The 19666-nt window shown below is 28.8% G+C and overlaps 1 long non-coding RNA gene across 1 annotated transcript; it reads left to right on the forward strand.

Annotated features, from left to right (window-relative positions):
• The first annotated feature begins 14204 nt into the window (after nt 1-14204).
• Nucleotides 14205-15542, forward strand: LOC145963102 (uncharacterized). Its single transcript, XR_014436076.1, has 3 exons — nt 14205-14744; nt 15170-15239; nt 15473-15542. It is a non-coding gene; the product is annotated as an uncharacterized LOC145963102 (long non-coding RNA).
• The last annotated feature ends 4124 nt before the right edge of the window (nt 15543-19666 follow it).

Here is a 19666-nt window from a genome sequence, read left to right on the forward strand (position 1 = left end):
AAGAAACTATTTGCAGATATTGGACATCCATCGCCATTTTAGAATATTAGTTTTTAGATATATACCATTTTATATATATGTATAATAAAATACATGCACAAATTAACGTATCCAAAATATTTTTATAATTTTTATTAATATTATATATTATATGTACGCGAAATTATACATGAATGTTACATAAAATGTGCGAGTACTTAAAAATTTTGAGACGAATCGAATGGGTACCCTTATATCAGCAAGATATTGATTAAAAGAAAAAAATTATTAATTTAAACATTATAAGAATAAGAATTTAGAAAATTAATCTAGAATTAATTATATATTTAAAATTATTTTATTTATTTTATTTTGCACACTATTCGAATTGAAATTTTTTAAATCTTGCTGTTATTGGGTTCGATTCGTCTCGCGCGCGCAAACGGTACCCCAAAATTATTGTGTTCGCACATTTAACACAAACTTCAATGGTGCATGGATTTTATTATTTATAAATATAATCGTTCGTAATCACATTTCTATAAAAAAATCGTTATATCCATTTAATTTTCAATAAAGAAATATATTTCTTAATAATGAAAGAACATGTTTTCTGACGTGCATATCAATTTCGTGAATAGAAGATAATGACGAGGGAATTGTCGTTGATTTATTACTGAAATCATTGCTATTGGGAATAGTCCGGAAGATCCGGGATTCGTTCCCTCCTACAGTAAAGTTCCCGACGTTCAATGGATCACTTAACTTTTCTTCGCAGATTGATCTTGCGAAATCTGATGAGAAACAAGATGTTAATCGTTCTCCATTTTTAAGATCGCTCCTCTTTTATTGGAAATATATTACCGGTATGTCATCCGCGTATCAAATGACGTCGAATTATATTATAAGAATTATGCGCAATCGTATATTTTGAATATTATAGATTTATTTATTCGTGTCTATTGAGGGCGCTTCGATTATCATATTATAAAAATTAATACATGTCGCAATCGGATATTCCGAATATTATCGATTTATTTTATTCGTCGCGTTTTCTCGTAAATTCAAATCGCGATTTATCTTATAAAGATTCGCAAATGACTCGGATAGTGAGAACTATATTGGCAAACATTATAGACATCAAATTGTCTGTCGAAATATCTTCGCATTTATGATAATAATTATATCGCGCGCGATAATAATGTCTATCGAGAAGCGCTTCGGTTATTATATTATAAAAATTAATATAGATATCGCGCAATCGGATATTCCGAATATTACCGATTTATTTATTTGTCGCGTTTTCTCGGGAATTTTAAATCGTGATTTATCTTATAATTTAATCGTTGACTTATACATTGAACCTTTGTTTATCCTTCCACGTCTTTGAATATTGTTTTTAATAGTCCGCGCAAAAGGCGCTAGTAGTGCGAATATTTTTTGCTACTATTTAAAAGACGATCGATAATTTTCTTAATGAATATTTTAATCGCGATTATTTACAAATTGTGTGATAATTTGAGTGATAATAATATATCGCGCACGCGTCTTGATGATTTCGATTATCATATTATAAAAATTTTCCATTTTATCTTATTTAACTAATCATACGCGAGATAGGATATGTATCTTATTTGACGGCGTTCATATAAAATTGCGTGTTAATCGCAAATAAATCGGATAGTGAATTTTATATTCGCAAATATTACAGACCTCGAATGTCTGTCGATATATATCTTCGCACTTATATGTGACAGCATAATTATATTGCGCGCGTATCTATTGAGGACTTCGCGATTATTATATTATAAAAATTATACGTATCGAATATTCCGTGTATTATCAATTTATTTATTCGTCGCGTTTTCTCACGAATTTTAAATCACGATTTATCTAACTTAATCGCTGACTTACATCGAAACTTTGTCTATCTTTCCACGTGTTTGAATATTGTCTTTTATAGTCTGCGCTATTAGTGCAAATATTTTTTTTCTACTATTTAAATAGACGATAATTTTATTAATGATTAATCGCGACTATTTAAATCATTATATAAATCTTATTAAACTCTACTAATACATCGACAATTAGAGATATAGTTAGATAGTTAAATTATTAGAGAGGGACTTTGATAAAATCATTCGTTCCGTTATTCTCTATTAAGCGTGACGAACAACGCGATTTTTTAATTATATGTTAATTATATTCAAAATTGTAAAGTCTTAAGATTCATTTTATTTCATTTAACTAATCATGCGCGAGATGCAACATGTATTTTCAATATGTATTTTTTCAATCGCGACATTTATATAAAATAGCGTATTAATCGCAAATAAATCGCAAATAAATTCGCGAATATTACAGACCTTAAATGTCTGTCGAAATATCTTCGCACTTGTGTGTGATAGTAATTATATCGCGCGTGTCTATAGCGGCACCGATTATATTATAAAAATTATACATATCGCAATCGAATATTCCGAATATTGTCGATTTATTTATTTGTCGCGTCTTCTCGCGAATTGTAAATCGTGATTTATCTTCTAAAAATTCGCAAATAAATCAGACAATAAATTCTATATTAGCAAATATTATAGATCTCGAAATATCTTCGTATTTGTTTGATAATAATTTCGTCGCGCGCTGTCTATCGACGGTTTCAATTTTCATATTATACAAAAATTATGCGTATCGTAATCGAATATTCCTAATATTATCGATTTATTTATTCGTTATTTTTTCTCGCAAATTTTAAATCGTCATTTATCTTGTATTTAAATCACTGATTTATAATCGACGCTTGCTCTATCTTTTCGCGTTTTGAATATTGATAACCTACATAAAATGCGCCAGTAATGCAAATACTTTTCTCTACAATCAAAAAAACGATCAATAATTTTATTAATGACTCTTTTGATCACGATTATTTACGTTTAAACGTTATTTATATAAAACTAATTTCTATTCTTAAATTTTATTATTGTATGTCAATTATTAATAATAAATATCGCGTAATTCATCATTGCTAATCAGTCTTGTTTGGACTATGTAGAAATTTTTAATAAATTTTATATTATTCATATATTTTGGATACTTTCGTGTAATTCTTTGTAATAAATTAAAATTATTTTTAAAAAATTAAATTGAATTTAGTTTTTAAAAAGTTTTAAAAATGAAATTTAAATTATCAAAATTATTTTCAAGAAGATTCAACAAATTGTATAATTATAAATGTTCAAGATATATTTTAAAAATTAAAAATATATCATATATATGTGTAAATTAATATATAGCTATAATATTAAGTCCAAATATTGATGCTATTAATATCAAATTATTTATGTTATTAAACATTTGAATAAATCGAGTACATATATTTGATATTGATAACATCATAAATTGTATTTTGTAAATTGTAACTAGTTATAATTGTATATTAATTATAATCCAATATTGATATTTTTAATTATTGACATAGTTTTGTATAAAATACAATTATAACTATAATGATATTACATAAAATTGTATTTACGATTTTAAATTACGTGAATACATTCTTATGTAAATTACACGAAAAATAATTGAAAGTATACGTATAACGATTATATAATATTAATGTAAAAATTCGATACTAAATTAATGATCGAATATAAGCTTTACAAAATTTGACGAACGCCTTCGTTATAGAATCGCGATTCAATTATTATAAATTTAATGATATGCTTTTCGTTAGATTTATCTATTTATGAATTTCATGTCACGCGGAACTGAATACTCGTATTCGTAAAATAAATTAATAAATTATGATTGCGAAATTCCGTGCTCTTTCCGCGTTCTTTTCGCGTAATTATACAAGATTATCGTTTTAACAAAAGAATTTTATCCCTGTCCCTCTCGTCAGATAATATTCCTAAATATTGCTATTTAAATATAAAGAAATATCGAATAAGAGAGTGAAGATTCGATGTGATAAGTCAACGATTAAATATTAGCTTCACAAAATTTATCGCGATAACCTTCGCTATTAAAGAATCGCGAATTAATTATTATGAATTTAATAATTTGTTTCTTCAGTTATATTTATATTTACGAATTTCGTATCGGAAAATATTCATAAATAAATTAATAAATTACGGTTGCGAAAACACGGTGTTTTTCCCGCGTTCTTTTCGCATTCTTAGACGAGATTGTCGTTGTTCCTTTCATTAAATAAACGTTAATGAAAGTTGCGTGGCTCGTACCGCCGAGGAGTCGAAACGATTTTCATCATGGAGAATTTTTTCTCATCGGTTCTTGTGAGATCCATTCGCGACGTCTAGTTCGGTGCCCTGTTGAAAATTGGGAATTTTTATTGTAAGATCCCACAATGGCTCTTATGTGGCACGTGCATTTAATGCGTTGAACGCATTGCGTCGTCGGTGCCGTCAACGTGTCGCGGACGGCGGCGTCTCGTTACCGCGTTTTCGCGTTTAGCTTTCTCGCGTCATCGCGTTTTCGCGAAACTTTTGGACTTTTTCATATAAAATCCCAATTTCATTTATTGTCACGAGAGTCTACTTCCGATGCCAATTAACTGGGATGTTTCACCGAGTTTGCACACGTTGCTATGCAACGTACACTCGCGCCTTGTGCATCGCGGCACTTGGTGATGCCGGCCGCGCAGAACGTATGTCCAGTACAAAATGTACATGGGCGCGCGGGTTCGAGCTTCGCGCTCGATCGGCTTAGTGATGGTCACGCTCTACTTCGTCAAGTGATTCGGCCCGAATTGTCTAGGACTCGATCGATTGTTCGGAATGGTCGTTAATGGGTCCCTTCTCTTTGCTCGTCTACAGCCACACGCCCAGCGTGTGTTAACCCTGTCGAGGAGTCGAGTGGATTCCCCTAGGCACGATTTTCGCTCGGTAAAAGGGGTTGCCTCCCCATTTTCTAAATTGCTGAATGTTAGCATTTAAAAAATGTGGGTATCCTCTTCTTTTACCGTCTACTAGCCTTGTGTACTGCGCTAGTGATATAGCATCCGTGCGGGTCACCTGAAATCGTGCTTAGCGGGTCCAGGTTCGATACGAGATAGGATAATTATGCGCGAAAAAGAGCTGGTGAACTTCATTTTCCTCTATTTCCGTCAATCGTTTCGTCTTCTTTCCGGTTTGGGCCTAGTCCTTGCTCGTTGTATCGTTGCATTCCCGACCGGTTGGCTCGAAGCTGATTTTAGTAAGTGAAATGGGATTTTCGCTCGTACCGAAACCGAGAATGCTGTCCAAAGTATATACATATTAAGTATATACATCGCGCGATCAAATATAAAAATTATATGTATCGTGAACAAATATTCCGCATATTATCGACTTATTTATTCGTCGCGTTTTCTCGTGATTTCAAATCATGATTTATCTTATAAAGATTCGCAAATGACTCGGACAGTGAGTACTATATTCGTAAACATTACAGACATCAAATTGTCTGTCGAAATATCTTCGCATTTATGTGATAATAATTATATCGCGCGCGATAATAATGTCTATTGAGGGCGCTTTGATTATTATATTATAAAAGATATACATATCGCAATCGGATATTCCGAATACTATCGATTTATTTAGTCGTCGCGTTTTCTCGAGAATTTTAAATCGCGATTTATCTTATAACTTAATATTATCTTAATTTAATCGTTGACTTGTACGTCGAAGCTTTGTCTATCTTTCCACGTGTTTGAATATTGTCTTTTATAGTCTGCGCTAATAGTGCAAATATTTTTCTTTACTATTTAAAAAGACGATAATTTTATTAATGATTAATCGCGATTGTTTAAATCATTATTTAAATCTTATTAAACTCTACTAATACATCGACAGTTAGAGATATAGTTAGATAGTTAAATTATTAGAGAGGGACTTTGATAAAATCATTCGTTCCGTTATTCCCTATTAAACGTGGCGAACAACGCGATTTTTTAATTATATGTTAATTACATTTAAAATATGTAAAGTCTTAAGATTCATTTTATTTCATTTAACTAATTATGCGCGAGATGCAATATTTATTTTCAACATGTATTTTTTCAATCGCGACATTTATATAAAATAGACATTTATATTAATCGCAAATATTACAGACCTTAAATGTCTGTTGAAATGTCTTCGCACTTGTGTGTGATAGTAATTATATCGCGCGTGTTTATTAGGGCTCCGATTATATTATAAAAATTATACATACCGCAATCAAATATTCCGAATATTGTCGATTTATTTATTTGTCGCGTCTTCTCGGAAATTGTAAATCGCGATATATCTTCTAAATATTCGCAAATATATCAGACAATAAATTCTATATCCGCAAATATTATAGATCTCAAATGTCTCGAAATATTTTCGCATTTGTTTGATAATAATTATGTCGCGCGCTGTCTGTTGGCGGTTTCGATTATCAATTACATAAATTATTCATTATTATTTCAAAAATTATGCATATCGTAATCGAATATTTCTAATATTATCGATTTATTTATTCGTTATCGTATTTATCCGTTTTCTCACGAATTTTAAATCGTTATTGATCTTGTATTTTAATGTATTTTGACTTACATCGAAGCTTGATCTATCTTTTCGCGTTTTGAATAAAATTCTATTATGTCGATTAATAATAATAAATATCGCGTAATTCATCATCGCTAATCAGTCTTGTTTGTAGAACTTTTTAATAAATTTTATAGTATACGTATATTTTAAATACTTTCGTGTAATTCTTTGTAATAAATTAAAATTGTTTTTAAAAAATTAAATGTAATTTATTTTTAAAAATATTTTAAAAATGAAATTTAAATTATCAGTTATTTTCAAAAAGATAAAACAAATTGCATAATTGTAAATGTTCAAAATATATTTTAACATGTTATATTTTATTTAAAAAATTAAAAATTAAATATATAATTTACACATATATGTGATATATAATATTAAGTCCAAATGTTAATGCTGTCAATATCAAATTATTTATGTTATTAAACATTTGATAATAAAACGAATCCATTTATTTGATATTGATAACATCATAAATTCTATTTTGTAAGTTGTAATTTGTAAGTAGTAAATTGTGTTTTATAAATTGTAAATAGTTATAATTGTATATTAATTATAATTTAATATTGATATTTTTAATTATTGATATTTTTGATATTGATATTTAATATTGATATTTTTATTTTATTGAGATAATTGTGTATAAAATACAATTATAACTATAATTATATCATATAAAATTGTATTTAAGATTGTCAATTATATCAATGCATTCTTATGTAAATTACAGGAAAAATGGTCGAAAGCATACGTATAATGGTTATATAATAGTAATTTGTTAAATTAACATATTTGTTTCTATAGTACATATTTTTGAAATATTCATAAAAGAGTAACTATTTATATATTCATATCGAAGAATCATTAATAAATTCGGGAAATTTTTATATGAAATGTAAAAATTCGATGCTAAATTAATGATTAAATGTAAGCTTTATAAAATATGACGAACGTCTTCGTTATAGAATCGCGAGTCAATTATTATAAATTTAATGATATACTTTTCGTTAGATTTATCTATTTATGAATTCCATATTGCGCGGAACTGAATACTCGTCTTCGTAAAATAAATGAATAAATTATGATTACGAAAATACCGTGCATTTCCGCGTTCTTTTCGCGTTGTTTTCGCGTTCTTATACAAAATTATTGTTTTAACAAAAGAATTTTCCCTCTCGTTAGATAATATTCCTAAATATTGCTAATTATATATAAAGAAATATCGAATAAGTGAAGATTCGATGTTATAAGTCAACGATTAAATATTAGCTTCACAGAATTTAACGATCACCTTCGATATTATAAAATCGCGAGTTAATTATTATGAATTTAATAATTTGTTTCTTCGGTTATATTTGTGTATTTACGAATTTCGTATCGGAAAATATTTATAAATAAATTAATAAATTACGGTTGCGAAAACACCGTGCTTTTCCCTCGTTCTCTTCGCGTTCTTAGACGAGATTATCGTTTTAATAAAAGAGTAATCGTTGTTCTTTTCGTTAGGTAAACGTTAATGAAAGTTGCGTGACTCGTACCACCGAGGAGTCGAAACGATTTTCATCATGGAGAATTATTTCTTATCGGTTTTTGTAAGATCCATTCGCGACGTCTAGTTCGGTGCCCCGTTGAAAATTGGGAATTTTTATTGTAAGATTGGAACTAATCCCAGGTTTTCCTGGCAATTTCCGACAGCAATGATTTCGGTAGTCATTCAACGACGAACGCCATACGCTTCTTTAAAGTCGAATTAATTTAAATAATATATATTTAGATGTGAGAGAAAATGCATCTATTTTTTTCTTCTCGCTAAAAATGTTCTGTCATTATTAGGATTGGTATTATTATTGTCTAATGCCAGAAAGATTTAATAGTAGATTAAATATGGATATAGCGTTGTGTATAAATTTTTATTTTTCAAGTAATTTCATATTGTAATAGTTTTTATTAACTGTTTGATAAAAATGATTACGAACGAATATATTTTATTATTAATTATTAATTATTTCTAGGTACTGGGGATATTAATATTAGTTTTTAGTTTCTTTTAAGAAACTATTTGCAGGTATTGGACATCCATCGCCATTTTAGAATATTAGTTTTTAGATATATACCATTTTATATATATGTATAATAAAATACATGCACAAATTAACGTATCCAAAATATTTTTATAATTTTTATTAATATTATATATTATATATACGCGAAATTATACATGAATGTTACATAAAATGTGCGAATACTTAAAAATTTTGAGACGAATCGAATGGGTACCCTTATATCAGCAAGATATTGATTAAAAGAAAAAAATTATTAATTTAAACATTATAAGAATAAGAAAATTTTAGAAAATTAATCTAGAATTAATTATATATTTAAAATTATTTGATTTATTTTATTTTGCACACTATTCGAATTGAAATTTTTTAAATCTTGCTGTTATCGGGTTCGATTCGTCTCGCGCGCGCAAACGGTACCCCAAAATTATTGTGTTCGCACATTTAACACAAACTCCAATGGTGCATGGATTTTATTATTTATAAATATAATCGTTCGTAATCACATTTCTATAAAAATTGCTATATCCATTTAATTTTTAATAAAGAAATATATTTCTTAATAATGGAAGAACATGTTTTCTGACGTGAATATCAATTTCGTGAATCGAAGATAATGACGAGGGAATTGTCGTTGATTTATTACTGAAATCATTGCTATTGGGAATAGTCCGGAAGATCCGAGATTCGTTCCCTCCTACAGTGAAGTTCCCGACGTTCAATGGATCACTTAACTTTTTTTCGCAGATTGATCTTGCGAAATCTGATGAGAAACAAGATGCTAATCGTTTTCCATTTTTAAGATCGCTCCTCTTTTTATCGCATATTACCGGTATATCACCCGCGTATTTGATAACTTCGATTATTATATTATAAAAATTATATGCAATTAAATATTTGAAATATTATCGATTTATTTATTCGTCGCGTTTTCTCGTGAATTCAAGTCGCGATTTATCTTATAAAGGATTCGCAAATGAATCGGACAGTGAGTACTATATTCGTAAACATTATAGACATCAAATTGTCTGTCGAAATATTTTCGCATTTATATGATATTAATTATATCGCGCGCGATAATAATGTCTATTGAGGGCGCTTCGATTATTATATTATAAAAGATATACATATCGCAATCGGATATTCCAGATATTATCGATTTAATTATTCGTCGGGAATTTTAAATCGCGATTTATTTTATAATTTAATATTTTATAATTTAATCGTTGACTTACATCGAATCTTTGTCTATCTTTCCACGTCTTTGAATATTGTCTTTAATAGTCCGCGCAAAATGCACCAATAATGCAAATACTTTCTCCTACAATCGAAGAAACGATCAATAATTTTATTAATGACTTTTTTGATCATGATTATTTACGTTTATACGTTATTTATATAAATCTAATTAAATTCTATTAAATTCTATTATTGTATGTCGATTATTAATAATAAATATCGCGTAATTAATCATCACTAATCAGTCTTGTCTGGTCTATATAAAAATTTTTAGTAAATTTTATATTATACGTATACTTTGGACACTTTCGTGTAATTCTGTATAATAAATTTTATTTTGTATTAAATTTCAAATATTTTATATTAAATTTGTATTATATTTTGTAATATACATTGTATATTATATATTCTGTATTAAATTTTGTAATATATTTTGTAATATATTTTGTAATATATATATTTGTAATGTAATTATTTTTATACTACATAATTTAATATTTTGTAATGTGTTTTTTATGTAAATTGCAAATTATTATTATAATTTACGTTGTATACATTATAATTATGTAATATATATTTTATATATGTATTATATTCTCTGTTTGGAAACTCTGTATTAAAAGAAAATAAAAATAAAATAAAAATTTTCCTCCTCAATGTATCTCCCCAACTTAACGAAGACATTTGCTGGGTGAGGAGGTTTCAGTACTCTTATGAACCTGAGAGCTATGCCGGCGGTAACATACGCTGATATTCATATTCTTATATTTAAATTCATTTTAATAATGATCTTAGATCGCGTCTTAAGATTCCGTACAGTTATTAAAATAGTTGTGTAACAATTTCCAACGTATGGGCACACACATACAGGTAAGTACGTATAGGTAAGTAATTTATAAAAATTATTTATCACGTTTATATATTATTTTCAAAATAATGATTTAATTGTTTTATAAATAATCAATTAAATAATCTATAAATATTAAAATTCTTCATTAATATTTCGCGTGTATAATATATAATGCATAGAATATTTCGGCAACGAATTACCAATAATATGTTCAGCTTTGTTGATATAAACAGTAACGCGTTATTGTTTACATATTACGGTCTCGTTGTCATGTGTGTGTGTGTGTGTGTGTGTGTGTGTGTATGTGTGTGTGTGTGTATAGATGTAAAAATGTTTTAAGGCTTCAAAATTACAGTTATATTAAATTTTAAGATTACCTTTGATTAAATAAATCCCAGTATGGGTCCTAGGTGATTGTGCGAATAGTTCCCAGAGACCGGATATTAGTGTTCAAAGATGAGTCGTCTGAGAGGTTTTTTAGTTGCCCAACACTACCCCATCAGATCCGATCGATGCGCTATAAAGTGTATTTCTCCCTGCGCGAAAAAACAAAATTGAATTAATTAATACATTATTCAAAAACAATCGAATAAATTCAAATAATTAGCTCCGTGATGAATTGTTTAATAAATAATCAAATTTAATCAATAAATTAAAATCTAATAATTTAATATTCCGCTCGTGTATATTTTATAGTATATAAAATATTTCGACGAATTATCAATAACATAATGGTCGACTTTTACAACGTAAACAATAGCGTGCTATTGTTTGTATGTTATGGTTTTGTTATCATTTGCTCGGTGACATTCGAGCAGTAAAGTAATGATGCGAAATGCTTTGTATGTTAATTAATTGTTTAATAAATAATCGTTTAATTAATCTATAAATTGAAAAACTTCTACAATTTAATATTTTCATGTATATATTATAGTACGTAAAATATTTCGGCAACGAATTATCAATAACACGGTGTTCGACTTTTGACAATATAAACAATAGCACGCTATTATTAATATGTTACGGCTTTGTTATCATTCGCACGGTGATACTCGAGCAATAAAGTGGTACGAAACGCTTCGCATATTATCGAATTTCTTTCTAAATACGATTACGATTAATATCGAAACAATTTGATATAATTATTAATAATTAAAAATTAATTAACTTATGAAAAACGACATAAAATTGTATCGCAGCGATAAATCCTTATCGAATTGTAATCATTAATTACTGCGAATAACAATTGAAACAAAGGATACATAAAAGGGGATAAAAGAATTAATTTTGTTATAATCTTTCGATTATTAATGCTTATTATAATAATTTCTCTAACGATACTTATTAAAATTAAATATATTTCGATCAATTTTAAATTTTCTTAATCGGCAATCACTCATAGAATATTTCAACGACGAATTATAACAATAACATAGTATAAGTCGGCCTTGACGATATAAACAGTATCGCGATAATGTTTATGATACGATCATTCGCACAGTATCCTTGAACAATAAAGTAGTGACGTTTCATATATTATCAAATTCTTCCTTTCCATAGTCAACCTTGGCGATATAAACAGTACCGCGGTAATGTTTCTGACTTACGATCATTCGCTCAGTGGCTCTCGAGCAGTGAGGTAGTGATGTGAGACGTTCCATATATTATCAAATTCTTTCTCTAACGACAATTGCAAGTGCAACGAGAAACTTTTCGTGAGTGAGTGTAAGTGCAACGAGGAGTTCAATCGAGTGTAACGAGGATTGAAGTGCCACGAGGAAAAAGCGAAGAAAGCAAAAGAAAAAAGGAGATCTTGGAAATGGATGGATCAATAAGATATGATGTAAGTCATTAATATTTTAATTATTTATTACATTAATTATTTATTATATTGTTGCGTCCCCGCGTCCCATCCCCTTGGATGTATTCGTCACCCGTTGAATTCTTTCGGCGGGAAGTACGTCGACGGAACAAGATTGTTTCCGCGCGCGTTGTCAAGATGTTATAAACAACGACTGTCAGAGAGTCTGAGCCCAGCTGTCAAACTGTGCGGACGCGCGTCTATCTCTGATCCGTTTTACGATTATTCTGAATTTTTCTGAAGCGTGTGTCGATCGATTGTGTCACACGCGACGATATATATCGTTTCGCGGACGCAACAATGTATAAATTATTTATCAATAGTATATATTGTTGTATAACAACGACGGTCAGCTGAGTCGAAGGATAGCTGTCAAGCTATTCTTCCGGACGCGTTTTACATTACGGGTCGTTAACGCGAGATTTCCCCTGTTATTATTTGTTGTTTGTGTATTCTGTGTTTCTAATTAAAATTCTTAATTTCCGTTAAGAGTGTCTTGTTATTTTACGCGGTACGCGAGTGCCCGATTGTGTTGAACGCGCTTCGATATCTCGAAGTCGCCGCCGCGGATGTAACAATATATTGAAAATTTATATATTTCTCGTTTGGTTTTATTTCTTTAATTGTGATTCAATAGTGATTTTAAATTGTAATATAGAAAAAATAGAAAAAAATAGAAATTTTTTTATTTATCATATTTTTAAAAGTTTATATCTAAGAAATATAAATTATTTTGTAATATGCAATTTATAACATTAAAATATATCTATTTAAAAGTAAAAATGTAAAAATTAATTGCGCGCAATAATTAGTTTTAAAATCAATTATTTTGAACATTGCTTTATATAATAGATTTTCTCTTATCTTTTATATTTTTATTTATCGTTTATATTTGCGAATTAAAATTTATATAGTATGTTACAAAATAAATTATATATTATATTATATATAAAATTATATATAATATAACCCTCCCATGGGGTACACCTTGTCGCGGTGGGAGGGCTTAGTACTTGGATGGTGCCTTGAGGTTTATCTTAAATTTTTCTATTTATGATAAATCTTAAGGAGCCTGAAGAGGAAGCCAAGTACCCTTTCGCGTCGTCGGTGCCGTCAACGTGCCGCGGACGGCAAGCGCTTCGTTACCGCGTTTTCGCGTTGTAGTATTCTCGCGTCGTCGCGTTTTCGCGAAACTTTTGGACTTTTTCATATAAAATCCCAATTTCATTTATTGTCACGAGTCTCTACTTCAGATGCCAATTAACTGGGATGTTTCACCGAGTTTGCACACGTTGCTATGCAACGTACACTCGCGCCTTGTGCATCGCGGCACTTGGTGATGCCGGCCGCGCAGAACGTATGTCCAGTACAAAATGTACATGGGCGCGCGGGTTCGAGCTTCGCGCTCGATCGGCTTAGTGATGGTCACGCTCTACTTCGTCAAGTGATTCGGCCCGAATTGTCTAGGACTCGATCGATTGTTCGGAATGGTCGTTAATGTGTCCCTTCTCTTTGCTCGTCTACAGCCACACGCCCAGCGTGTGTTAACCCTGTCGAGGAGTCGAGTGGATTCCCCTAGGCACGATTTTCGCTCGGTAAAAGGGGTTGCCTCCCCATTTTCTAAATTGCTGAATGTTAGCATTTAAAAAATGTGGGTATCCTCTTCTTTTACCGTCTACTAGCCTTGTGTACTGCGCTAGTGATATAGCATCCGTGCGGGTCACCTGAAATCGTGCTTAGCGGGTCCAGGTTCGATATGAGATAGGATAATTATGCGCGAAAAAGAGCTGGTGAACTTCATTTTCCTCTATTTCCGTCAATCGTTTCGTCTTCTTTCCGGTTTGGGCCTAGTCCTTGCTCGTTGTATCGTTGCATTCCCGACCGGTTGGCTCGAAGCTGATTCTCAAAAGTGAAATGGGATTTTCGCTCGTACCGAAACCGGGTGCCGTTAAAAGTATATACATATTAAGTATATACACGCGCGATCAAATATACAATTTTTAATCGCATCGAAATAGTGCGGACATCGTTAAGTATCGCGCGTAAAATAGCGGAAATAGCGATATAAAAATATCGCTCGTGAGTGCGGGAGTGTCGTTGAAAGTATCGCGCGTTAACAACATCAGAGAAGGAGGAGGTCTGGGAGAGACATCAGGCACCGGTAAAGCAACTCTATGGTAAATAAATTATATTACTTATATATAATTATTTATTAATTTCTACGCGAGATTTAAATTAAGTAATTAATCGCGTAATTTAACTTTTTATTTACATGACTTAAACAAGAGAAAAAAGCGAGAAATTTTTACATGAAAACTGTAATCTAAAAGTTTTTACTTTTGAATAGCTTTTAATAGTATTATTAAATCATTAAACTTATTAAAAAGAATTATAATTTATTAATAGAATTATAATTATAAACTTCTTAATAGAAATATTAAATTATTAGTTAATAGTAGAATCTTTTTCAAAATTTATAAAATTGTTTATCTGCTTATTGTTATATGCGTTGGATATAAAATTAAATACATATAATAATAATTTTTTGAAATGTTAATTTTTTGACCGTAACTACAATTGGAATCTTCTTTGTATGTTACAGATCAATGAACTATTGTAAGAGGAGGAGGAGGCCTGGGAGAGGCATCTTGCATCGGCGAAGCAACTTGATGGTGAATATTTATTATTTGTATATCGATTGTTATAAATCGCACAATAAAATATTTGTATATCGATTGTTATAAATCGCACAATAATAGTAGAATCTTTTTCAAAATTTATAAAATTGTTTATCTGCTTATTGTTATATGCGTTGGATATAAAATTAAATACATATAATAATAATTTTTTGAAATGTTAATTTTTTGACCGTAACTACAATTGGAATCTTCTTTGTATGTTACAGATCAATGAACTATTGTGAGAGGAGGAGGAGGCCTGGGAGAGGCATCTTGCATCGGCGAAGCAACTTGATGGTGAATATTTATTATTTGTATATCGATTGTTATAAATCGCACAATAAAATATTTGTATATCGATTGTTATAAATCGCACAATAATAGTAGAATCTTTTTCAAAATTTATAAAATTGTTTATCTGCTTATTGTTATATGCGTTGGATATAAAATTAAATACATATAATAATAATTTTTTGAAATGTTAATTTTTTGACCGTAACTACAATTGGAATCTTCTTTGTATGTTACAGATCAATGAACTATTGTGAGAGGAGGAGGAGGCCTGGGAGAGGCATCTTGCATCGGCGAAGCAACTTGATGGTGAATATTTATTATTTGTATATCGATTGTTATAAATCGCACAATAATTCGTTCTTATAATTTAAAGGAATTAAAGAAAAAATTAAAGAGAAAGATTTTTATAAAAATCATATTAAAAATTTCTATTTAAAAAATAATTTCAAACTTTATAAATTCTTTCCATACGTGTTTATATCTGCTTATTATTTTACACACCGGATATGAAATTCCGCACAATAATAATTTTTTGAAATATTGATTGTATTTTGAGCTGTGTTATAAATGAATTTTATATTTGCATGTTACAGACGTAGTTTCAATAACGACAACATAGTTTCGATAAAGACAACTCCGTAACTTCAATAACAACCCTGTAACTTCGATAACGACAACTCCGTTATTGCACATCAATGGCCCGGTGAGTGACAAAAACTTTTATTTAATTTTAATGTAACGGATCCATAGAGATTGCAGATGTAGATTGTAGATAAATCTGTTGCCTTAAAATGGATGAGCTAGGATAGTTTAAATTAAATAATTTTTAATAGATTCGTTCGAAATGTAATGCATCACGAAAATATATTGCAGTATTTTAACTATAAAGAAAGAAGATCGAGAAAAGATTATTTTTGTATAAATTTTACCTAATTTATTGAAAAGAACACTAAAAATTTTATCAATTACATCTGATGCTAATTTATTTTTATAACGCGCATTTATCTTATTCACTTATCTTATTTCTAATATCTTATAGCTCATCCATTATAGAATTTATTGTAGATATTGTTTTTAAGCTTAATATAAAGCCAAATAAATCATTAATGAAATAACTTGTAATATGATAAATGTAATATGATTAATGTTATACACATATTAATTTTATATTTTATTATAAATTGTGTATTACTATAAAAATTTATTATTTATATATATTATTATAATATCAATCAATCTTTATTGGTAATCTGGACAGAGGTTTTTATATTATCAGAATTTTATATATTATACTAGGCTGCTAACAACTAAAGTCAGGATAACCATTTACAATTGGGCAGGATACATATACAGATTAGATTAATATATACATATTATTTCATTTCGCCGGCATTTATTAAAATAAATATAAACTGCAACGAGATAAAAATAAATATAAGCAGTTATAAAATATTAAAATATAGTATTAAAATAAATATACAAGCAATAATTATATAAATTACAATTGCATCTTTCGAGAGTGACAGTGTTATGTTAAATTCTGTGATACCCGGGATAAATTCTGCCCAATTATAAACGGTTGCTCTTGTTTTATATTTTACCATATGAAATATGGCCGTGTTAGCACTCTAATACAATATATAGAAATTTGTAATTTGGCTTTATTTCAGTTTAAAAAATGAAATTGAATTTATTTTTAAAAATGCTTTAAAAATAAAATCTAAATTATTTAAATTATTTTTTTCAGGAATATTAAGAAAATTGTACATAATTATTAGTGTTTAAAAAATATCATGAATACATTCTTATGCAAATTACACGAAAAATTATCCAAAGTATACGTATAATAATTATATAATAATAATTTATTAAATTAACATATTTAATTCTATATATTTATTGAAATAATCATAAAAGAGTAACTGTTTGTATTTCCATATCAAAGAGTCATTAATAAATTCGGAAAATTTTTATATATAAATTTTAGATATATATGTATAATTTTATATATTTTAAATTTCATAAATATTTGATTAGAAACTTTACAAATATTGCTAATTTTCGTGTCGGTATTAAATATAAAAAATGTAAAAATGTAAAAATACGATGTTAAATTAATGATTAAATACAAGCTTCACAAAATTTGACGAACGTCTTCGTTATAGAATCGCGGCTCAATTATAAATTTAATGATACACTTTTCGTTAGATTTATCTATTTATGAATTCCATATCGCGCGGAACTGAATATTCATTAAATAAATTATGATAGCGAAAATACTGTGCTCTTTCCGCGTTCTTTTCGCGTTTTTAGACGAGATTGCCGTTTTAATAAAGGATCTTATTGCCGTCCCTCTCAAATAATATTCTTAAATATTGCTAATTAAAAATAAAAAAATATCGAATAAGAGTATAAAGAGTCGATGTTAAGTTAGCGATTAAGTATTAGCATCACAAAATTTAACGATCGCCTTCAATATTATAGAATCGCGCGTTAATTATTATGAATTTAATAATTTATTTTTTCAGTTATTATATTGGTACACTTACGAATTTCGTGCCGGAAAATATTCATTAATAAATTAATAAATTACGGTTGCGAAAACACCGTGTTTTTCCTTCGTTCTTCTCGCGTTCTTAGACGAAATTGCCATTTTAATAAAGGATCTTATCGCTGTCCCTTTCGTGAATTAATATTCCTGAATATTGCGCTAATTAAATAAAAGAAATATGGAATAAGAGTGTGAAGATTCGATGTTAAGTCAACGATTAAATATTAGCTTCATAAAATTAAACGATCACCTTCGATATTATAGAATCGCGAGTTAATTATTATGAATTTAATAATTTGTTTCTTCGGTTATATTTGTGTATTTACGAATTTCGTATCGGAAAATATTTATAAATAAATTAATAAATTACGGTTGCGAAAACACCGTGTTTTTCCCTCGTTCTTTTCGCGTTCTTAGACGAGATTGTCGTTGTAATATAAGAGTCTTATCGTTGTTTTTTTCGTTAGGTAAACGTTAATGAAAGTTGCGTGACTCGTACCGCCGAGGAGTCGAAACGATTTTCATCATGGAGAATTATTTCTTATCGGTTTTTGTAAGATCCATTCGCGACGTCTAGTTCGGTGCCTCGTTGAAAATTGGGAATTTTTATTGTAAGATTGGAACTAATCCCAGGTTTTCCTGGCAATTTCCGACAGCAATGATTTCGGTAGTCATTCAACGACGAACGCCATACGCTTCTTTAAAGTCGAATTAATTTAAATAATATATATTTAGATGTGAGAGAAAATGCATCTATTTTTTTCTTCTCGTTAAAAATGTTCTGTCATTATTAGGATTGGTATTATTATTGTCTAATGCCAGAAAGATTTAATAGTAGATTAAATATGGATATAGCGTTGTGTATAAATTTTTATTTTTTAAGTAATTTCATATTGTAATAGTTTTTATTAATTGTTTGATAAAAATGATTACGAACGAATATATTTTATTATTAATTATTAATTATTTCTAGGTACTGGGGATATTAATATTAGTTTTTAGTTTCTTTTAAGAAACTATTTGCAGATATTGGACATCCATCGCCATTTTAGAATATTAGTTTTTAGATATATACCATTTTATATATATGTATAATAAAATACATGCACAAATTAACGTATCCAAAATATTTTTATAATTTTTATTAATATTATATATTATATGTACGCGAAATTATACATGAATGTTACATAAAATGTGCGAGTACTTAAAAATTTTGAGACGAATCGAATGGGTACCCTTATATCAGCAAGATATTGATTAAAAGAAAAAAATTATTAATTTAAACATTATAAGAATAAGAATTTAGAAAATTAATCTAGAATTAATTATATATTTAAAATTATTTTATTTATTTTATTTTGCACACTATTCGAATTGAAATTTTTTAAATCTTGCTGTTATTGGGTTCGATTCGTCTCGCGCGCGCAAACGGTACCCCAAAATTATTGTGTTCGCACATTTAACACAAACTTCAATGGTGCATGGATTTTATTATTTATAAATATAATCGTTCGTAATCACATTTCTATAAAAAAATCGTTATATCCATTTAATTTTCAATAAAGAAATATAT

The sequence above is a fragment of the Camponotus vicinus genome, unplaced genomic scaffold, assembly GCF_025532165.1.
Source record: "Camponotus vicinus isolate PSW18456_S1 unplaced genomic scaffold, iyCamVici1.0 SCAF_12, whole genome shotgun sequence".
NCBI lineage: Eukaryota > Metazoa > Arthropoda > Insecta > Hymenoptera > Formicidae > Camponotus > Camponotus vicinus.